This window comes from Delphinus delphis, chromosome X, assembly GCF_949987515.2.
Source record: "Delphinus delphis chromosome X, mDelDel1.2, whole genome shotgun sequence".
Lineage (NCBI taxonomy): Eukaryota > Metazoa > Chordata > Mammalia > Artiodactyla > Delphinidae > Delphinus > Delphinus delphis.
The window spans coordinates 15,867,262-15,874,126 of NC_082704.1; positions in this window are offsets into that span (position 1 = coordinate 15,867,262).

Below are 6,865 nucleotides of genomic sequence, written 5' to 3' on the forward strand. Positions count from 1 at the left end.
ATTTACAACCTAACTTTACACCTCAAGGAACTAGAAAAAGATGAACAAACTAATCCCAAAGTTAGCAGAAGAGAGGTGATAACAATTATAGAGCAAAAATAAATGAAGTAGAGATTAGAAAAATATTAGAAAACATCAATGAAATGAAAGGGTTGGTTTTTTTCAGAAAGATAAGCAAAATTGTCAAACCTTCGGTTAAACTAAGAAAAAAAGAGAGGGCTCAAATAAATGAAATTATAAATGAAAGAAGACACACTACAACTTGTAAAACAGAAATACAAAGGATCATAAGAGACTACTATGAACAATTATATGCCAACAAGTTGAACAACCTAGAAGAAATGGATACATTCCTAGAAACATACAACTTGCCAAGACTGAATCATGAAGAAATAGAAACTCTGAACAGACCAATAGCATAAAAAGTAAAAAGATTGAATCAGTAATCAAAAACCTTCCAACAAAGAAAACCCAGGGCCAGATGGCTTCACCAATGAATTCTATCAAACATTTAAAGAAGAATTAATCCAATCCTTCTCAAACTTTTCCAAAAAATTGAAGAGGGGGGAACACTTCCAAACTCATTTTACAAGGCCATCATTACCCTCACACCAAAGCTAGACAAGGACACTACAAGAATACAAAATTTCAGATCAATATCCTTAATGAACATAGATGCAAAGAATCCTCTACAGAATATAAGCAAGTCAAATTCAACAGCCCATTAAAAGAATCATATATCATGAACAAGTTGGATTTATTCCTGGGATGCAAGGGTGGTCCAACAAATCAATTAAGGTGATACACCGCATTAAAAAAATGAAGAATAAAAATCATATGAACATCTCAATAAATGCAGAAAAAGCATTTGAGAAATGCAACACCCTTTCATGATTAAAAAAAACCAAAACTCTCAACAATTTAGATACAAAAGGAATATACCTGAACATAAAGGCCATATGTGGCAAGCCCACAGCCAAATCATACTCAATAGCAAAAAGCTAAAAGCACTTTTCCTCTAAGATCAGGAACAACATGAGGATGCCTACTCTCAATACCTCTATGCAACATAGTATTGGAAGTCCTAGCCAAACAATTAGGCAAGAAAAAAAATAAAAGGCATCCAAATTGGAAAGGAAGAATTAAAATGATCTCTGTTTGCATATGACGATCTTATATTAGAAAACCCTAAAGACTCCACCAAAGAACTATTAGAACTAATAAATGAATTCAGTAAAATTGCAGGATACAAAGTCAACATACAACAATCAGTTGCATTTCTATACACTAACAATAAACCATCCGAAAAATAAATTAAGAAAACAATCCCATTCGCAATAGCACCAAAACAATAAAATATTTAGGAATAAGTTTAACCAAGGAGGTAAAAGATCTGTACACTGAAAATTATAAAACGTTGATGAAAGAAATTAAAATAGACATGAATAAATGGAAAGATATCTCATGCTCATGGAACAAAGAATTAATATTATTAAAATGTCTATACTACCCAAAGTGTTCTATAGATTCAACACAATCTCTATCAAAATTCCAATGGCATTTTTAACAGAAATAAGAAAAGCAATCTTAAAATTAGTATGAAACCACAAAATTTCTTGAGTATTCAAAGCAATCTTAAGCAGGAAGAACAATGCTGGAGGCATCACACATACTGGTTTTAAATTACATTACAAAGCTATAGTAATCAAAACAATATGGCACTGGCATTCAAAACAGACACATAGACCAATGAAACAGAATAGAGAGCCCAGAAATAAATACCCACATACATGATCAATGAATTTTCAATAAGGGTACCAACAATGCACAATGGGGAAAGGATAGTCTCTCCAATAAATGTTGTTTTGAAAACTAGATACCCACATGCAAAAGAATGAAATTGGACCCTTATCTTATACAATACACTAAAATCAACTCAAAATGAATGAAAGGCTTAAGACCACAAACTGTAAAACTCCTAGAAGAAAACATAGGAAGAAAGCTCCTTCACATGGTCTTGGCAATGATTTTTAGGTATGAAACCAAAAGCAAAAAAGCAAAAATAAACAAGTTAGATTGCCTCAAACAAAAAGCTTCTGCAAAGCAAAGGAAACAATCAATAAAGTGAAGGAAAATTTATGCAATGGGAGAAAATATTTACCAACAATACATCTGATGATAGGGTGATATCCAAAATATACAAGGAATTCATACAACTCAATAGCAAAAAAAATACAAATAACCTGATTTAAAAATGCTCAAAAGGCCTGAGTAGACATTTCTCTAAAAAAGACATACAAATGGCCAACGATATACGAAAAGGTGCTCAACATCACTAATCATCAAGGTAATTAAAATCAAAACCTTCACCTGTTAGGATGTTCTATTATTAAAGCAACAATAAAAACAACAACAAAAGATAACAGGTATTGATGAGGATGTGGAACAAAGGCAACCTTTGTGCACTGTCAGTGGGAACATAAGTTGGTACCATCACTATGGCAAGCAGTATGAAGGTTTCTCAAAAAATTTAAAAAAGAACTACCATGACCCAGCGATCCAATTTCTGGGTAAACATCCAAAGGAAATGAAATTAACATCTTGAAGAGATATATGCATCCCCATGTTCATTGTAGCATTATCCACAATAGTCAAGATATGGAAACAACCTAAATGTCCATCAATGAATGAATGAATAAAGAAGAGGTGGCATACATATTTGAGGGAATATTATTGAACCAGGAGAAAGAAGGAGATCCTGCCACTTGCTACAACATGGATGGACCTTGAGGGAACTATGCTAAGTGAAATAAGTCAGACAGAGAAAGACAAATACTGTATGATCTCACTTATGTGTGGAACGTAAAATATTGAATCTCATTGAAGCAGAGAGTAGAATGGTGGTTTCCAGGGCCTGTGGGGAGAGGGAAATGGGGAGGTGATAGTTAAAGGGTACAAAGCTTGTGAGAAAAATAAGTTCTGGAGATCTTCTGTGCAGCATAGTGCCTGTAGCTAACAGTACTATATACTTAAAATTTGCTAAGAAGGTAGATCTTATAGTAAGTGTTCTTACCACCAAACAAAAACAACAACAACAATAAAAAATAAAGAGGAAACTTAAGGAAGTGATGCATATGTTTATGGCCCTGATGGTGGTGTGGTCTCATGGATATATAAATTATCCCCAAACTCATCAATTTGTATACATTAAGTACGTCCAGCTTATTACGTCAAACATAACTCAATAAATTGTTTTTCTTTTAAAAAAAGCAAACCTGTACTGCTTTCACAATAATAAAAGGTAAAAAAGCTGATTAAGAAAAATTGCCAATTGTAATTTTTCTGGGAAATCAATATTTATGGTACATCCTTGATCTTGACTTTTCTCCAAGCCCTCCTCTTTGACAATGAAAACGTACTATCACTGGCTTTTTGAAAGAACATGGTAACTACTGTGTTACAGACTGTGTCTCAGACTATGTCTCAGGAGCAAAGAGGATATGCCTGATCTGAATGTTATTTACTGCTCTATGTTCTCTTTCCCAAGACTTCTGCTGTCTTTTTGGCTAATTTTACTTGTGTGAAAGAGGGAGACTGATGGATCCAGCTGCCAAGACAGACAGCGTGGACATGTGGTGCCAGATTCATGCCGTAACTGGTGATAACACCTCAGTAGAACCTTGCAACACTTCTTGTAATTCCAGCTGGGCCTCCCCTGAGCAGAGACAGCAATTATGTGTAGTGGTTTTCAGATGTAAACAAATGTTCATGGGGGACTGACTTATAATCAACCAAGTCATTTCATTTATGGCTTGCATCAAACTGGAATGAAGGTTTCTGATCAGGGAAATCGAGCACATTCATTTATTGTCTCAGCAAGTGTTTTTAGAACTTAGGTACATTTCTCTTTTCTTTCAGAGATATGACTGTACAGTACCTTTAAGGCTCAGAAAGCACTTTAGAAATAGATTGTATCTTAAAAATAACTCTATATCTCCTTTTGTACTTAGCTCAAGTACACCAGTGTGCATTTGGCCATTTTCCATTGCTATTATTTCTTATGACTCAGTGCCATATGCCTGGAAAGGGATAACACAGAAAATTATGTTTTTACTGGAACTTTGGTGGTACCATATTGCTTCTCTGTTTCTCCGTCTCTATCTCTTATTAACTACACTTCAGCAAATGCTTTAAAATGATAACAACTGAGAAAATCATTTAAAAAAACCCACAGAGGGCTTCCCTGGTGGCGCAGTGGTTGAGAGTCCGCCTGCCGATGCAGGGGACACGGGTTCGTGCCCCGGTTCGGGAAGATCCCACATGCCGCGGAGCGGCTGGGCCCGTGAGCCATGGCCGCTGAGCCTGCGCGTCCGGGGCCTGTGCTCCGCAACGGGAGAGGCCACAACAGTGAGAGGCCCGTGTACCGGTAAAAAGAAAAAAAAATCCCACAGAAAAGACATGCTAAAACTTTATATTGAATAGGTTAGAAACCATAGTATCATTTCTACATCCACTGGTTAGAGTGAAACCAAAACTGTGAAAACAAATGGGCAGATGTGGAAAATGTGTGCTTCATACACCAAAGGCTCCTGAACGATTATGACCTGCAATACACTTGTCCCACTCAAAACTTTGTAAGACCACCACTTGTCTCAAAAGCTGTGGGCAAGATTTCAATTCAAAACACAGAGAAATGCTAGGCACTTTGCGGCATAAAAAGAGGTAAGTCAAATCCTTAAGAAGAGCTGTATAAGCTAGTTTGGAAAACAAGATACGTGCAGGAAAAAACCCCAAATCATTAGGCAAGCAGTCTGTCACTGAGTATTAAGCTGTAAGTCAAAGTAGGGAGTGGTCAGGGAAAGTTTTCTGGGGGATTGAGGACTTCAAGGAGTCCTTGAAGAAAAGTAAGATTTGGATTCCATGGAGGAGTTAAGAATTGTGCTAGGACTGAAGGTTTTGGACCTGGGCTCGAGTCCTGCCTCTTTCTCATACTAGTCACATAAACATGGGCAAATTTATTTTGTTTATTTCACATACACTCATGTAACATTCCATATGTGGCAGGCACAGCTGCAAGTGCTTTGTAACTCATTTAAGCCTTATAATAATTCAAGGAAGTAGGCACTGTTATTATTCTCATTTTTACTGAAGAGGAAACTGAGGAACAGAGAGATTAACAATCTTGCCCAAGACCACCCAGCTAATGAGTGGCAGAGCCAGGATTCAAATTCAGGTAGTTCAGATCCAAGTCAATGCACTTAGCCACTACAGTATGCTACAATTTGCCCAGCTTTTCTGATTATCAGTTTTCCCATTTAAAAAATAGAGACAATAATTCCTTTTGGTCCGATTGTGAGGAATAATTTAGGCAAGGTCAGTAAAAGTGACTGGCACAAAGAAGGCACTCAATAAAAAGCTGCTGCTCTTCTTAATTTCCTCTCTCTTGGAAACTCAGCCTTTTCCTGGTTCTTGGAAGGAATCCTGACTTGGTATTTTCTTGAATGTGTACTGCCTTTCTTCCTGGATCTTCTACCCCTGCTTGATTCTCGAGCCCATCACTATATCCCACTTGCTTTTTGAGTACTCTCTTAGTAAGTACATGTTAGTTCCCAGCCTCAAGTGCCTGCCTCACCGTATGGAGCAGGTAAACCTCCAGAATATAAGCCCTCCTAGTCAGTAGTTATAGAACCATAGCTAATTGTGTTCAAGATAGCACATCCCTGCAGCAATTGGAGACTTCTGTCCACTATAGGCATTTATTTACTCAGCAGATACTTCATAAATATCTGTTGATTGTGTGCCTGGCCCTGTGCTATGTGATGTATGGTACACACACATAAAAAAAAAAAGAGAAGAGGAAAATAAAAGAGGATAAAGGGAGTAGGGAAGACCGTAGGGGTCAGGGAGTTTTATGCTCCATCCAGGGGCCCATGCAGACATTGGATTCATCCAGCTTTAGCCCTCAGCAGCCCTCAGGCTGCTTCCAGATTCCTTTTCCCTCTTTCTTCCCTCCCAGCACCGTTTAGCCATCCTTCATCTGCTGGCTTCAGGGTCCAGCTTCCAGGAGCTAAATAATCTGATAAAAGTAACCTGTGCTAAAGTGTTCATCAAGCTAACAGGTTAATGTGTTATTCTTCCTGGGTAATTTGTTCATTTCGAGAGGGAGTTTTGAAGACATTATGGCATGATGGCAGGAAAGTTCAGGTCTCACTGCAGACTGGGGAGGGAGAGAATGCCCCCCTCCAACCCAGGCTTTCAGGATTAGCCTTCGTCTGATTTCTATGGCCATTTACAAAATCTGCGTGGTGCCAATGCCACTGTCTTATGGCTTTTAATAGGCCCCACCCAAGTGTGATTTAAAGGGAAATACCCATGATCCTCTTCTTTTGTATTTGGGATGTTTCCCCTCTGGACCCAGGAAGAAAATTCTCCTGATTGCAAAAGAAGCTGGGAAATGAGCTATTTGTCCATGGATAAAAATAGCCAGCACTCATGATCTGGTAGGCAGCATTCTAAGTGCTTTACATATGTTGTCTTATTTAATTCTCACCACAAACGCCACGAAGTAAGTACTATCATTGTCTCCAGTTTTTAAAAAAGAATTGAGGCACAGAGAGGGGAAGTAACTTGCGAACACAGGCAGTGGGGCTGTAGGATCCATGCCTTTAATCATCATGTTATACTCATCAGCATCCCAAATTCAAGTTCCCCCTTTCCGAATAGCATCAGCAGATGGACCAGACATAGTCACTGGCTCACAGAGACTCACCATTGAGACACACATTCTCATGCCATGCCCCCCCTTTGGCAGGGCAGAGACAGGTCACGTATCTGGCACTCTGACCTTGCCAGTAGGAGCCCGACT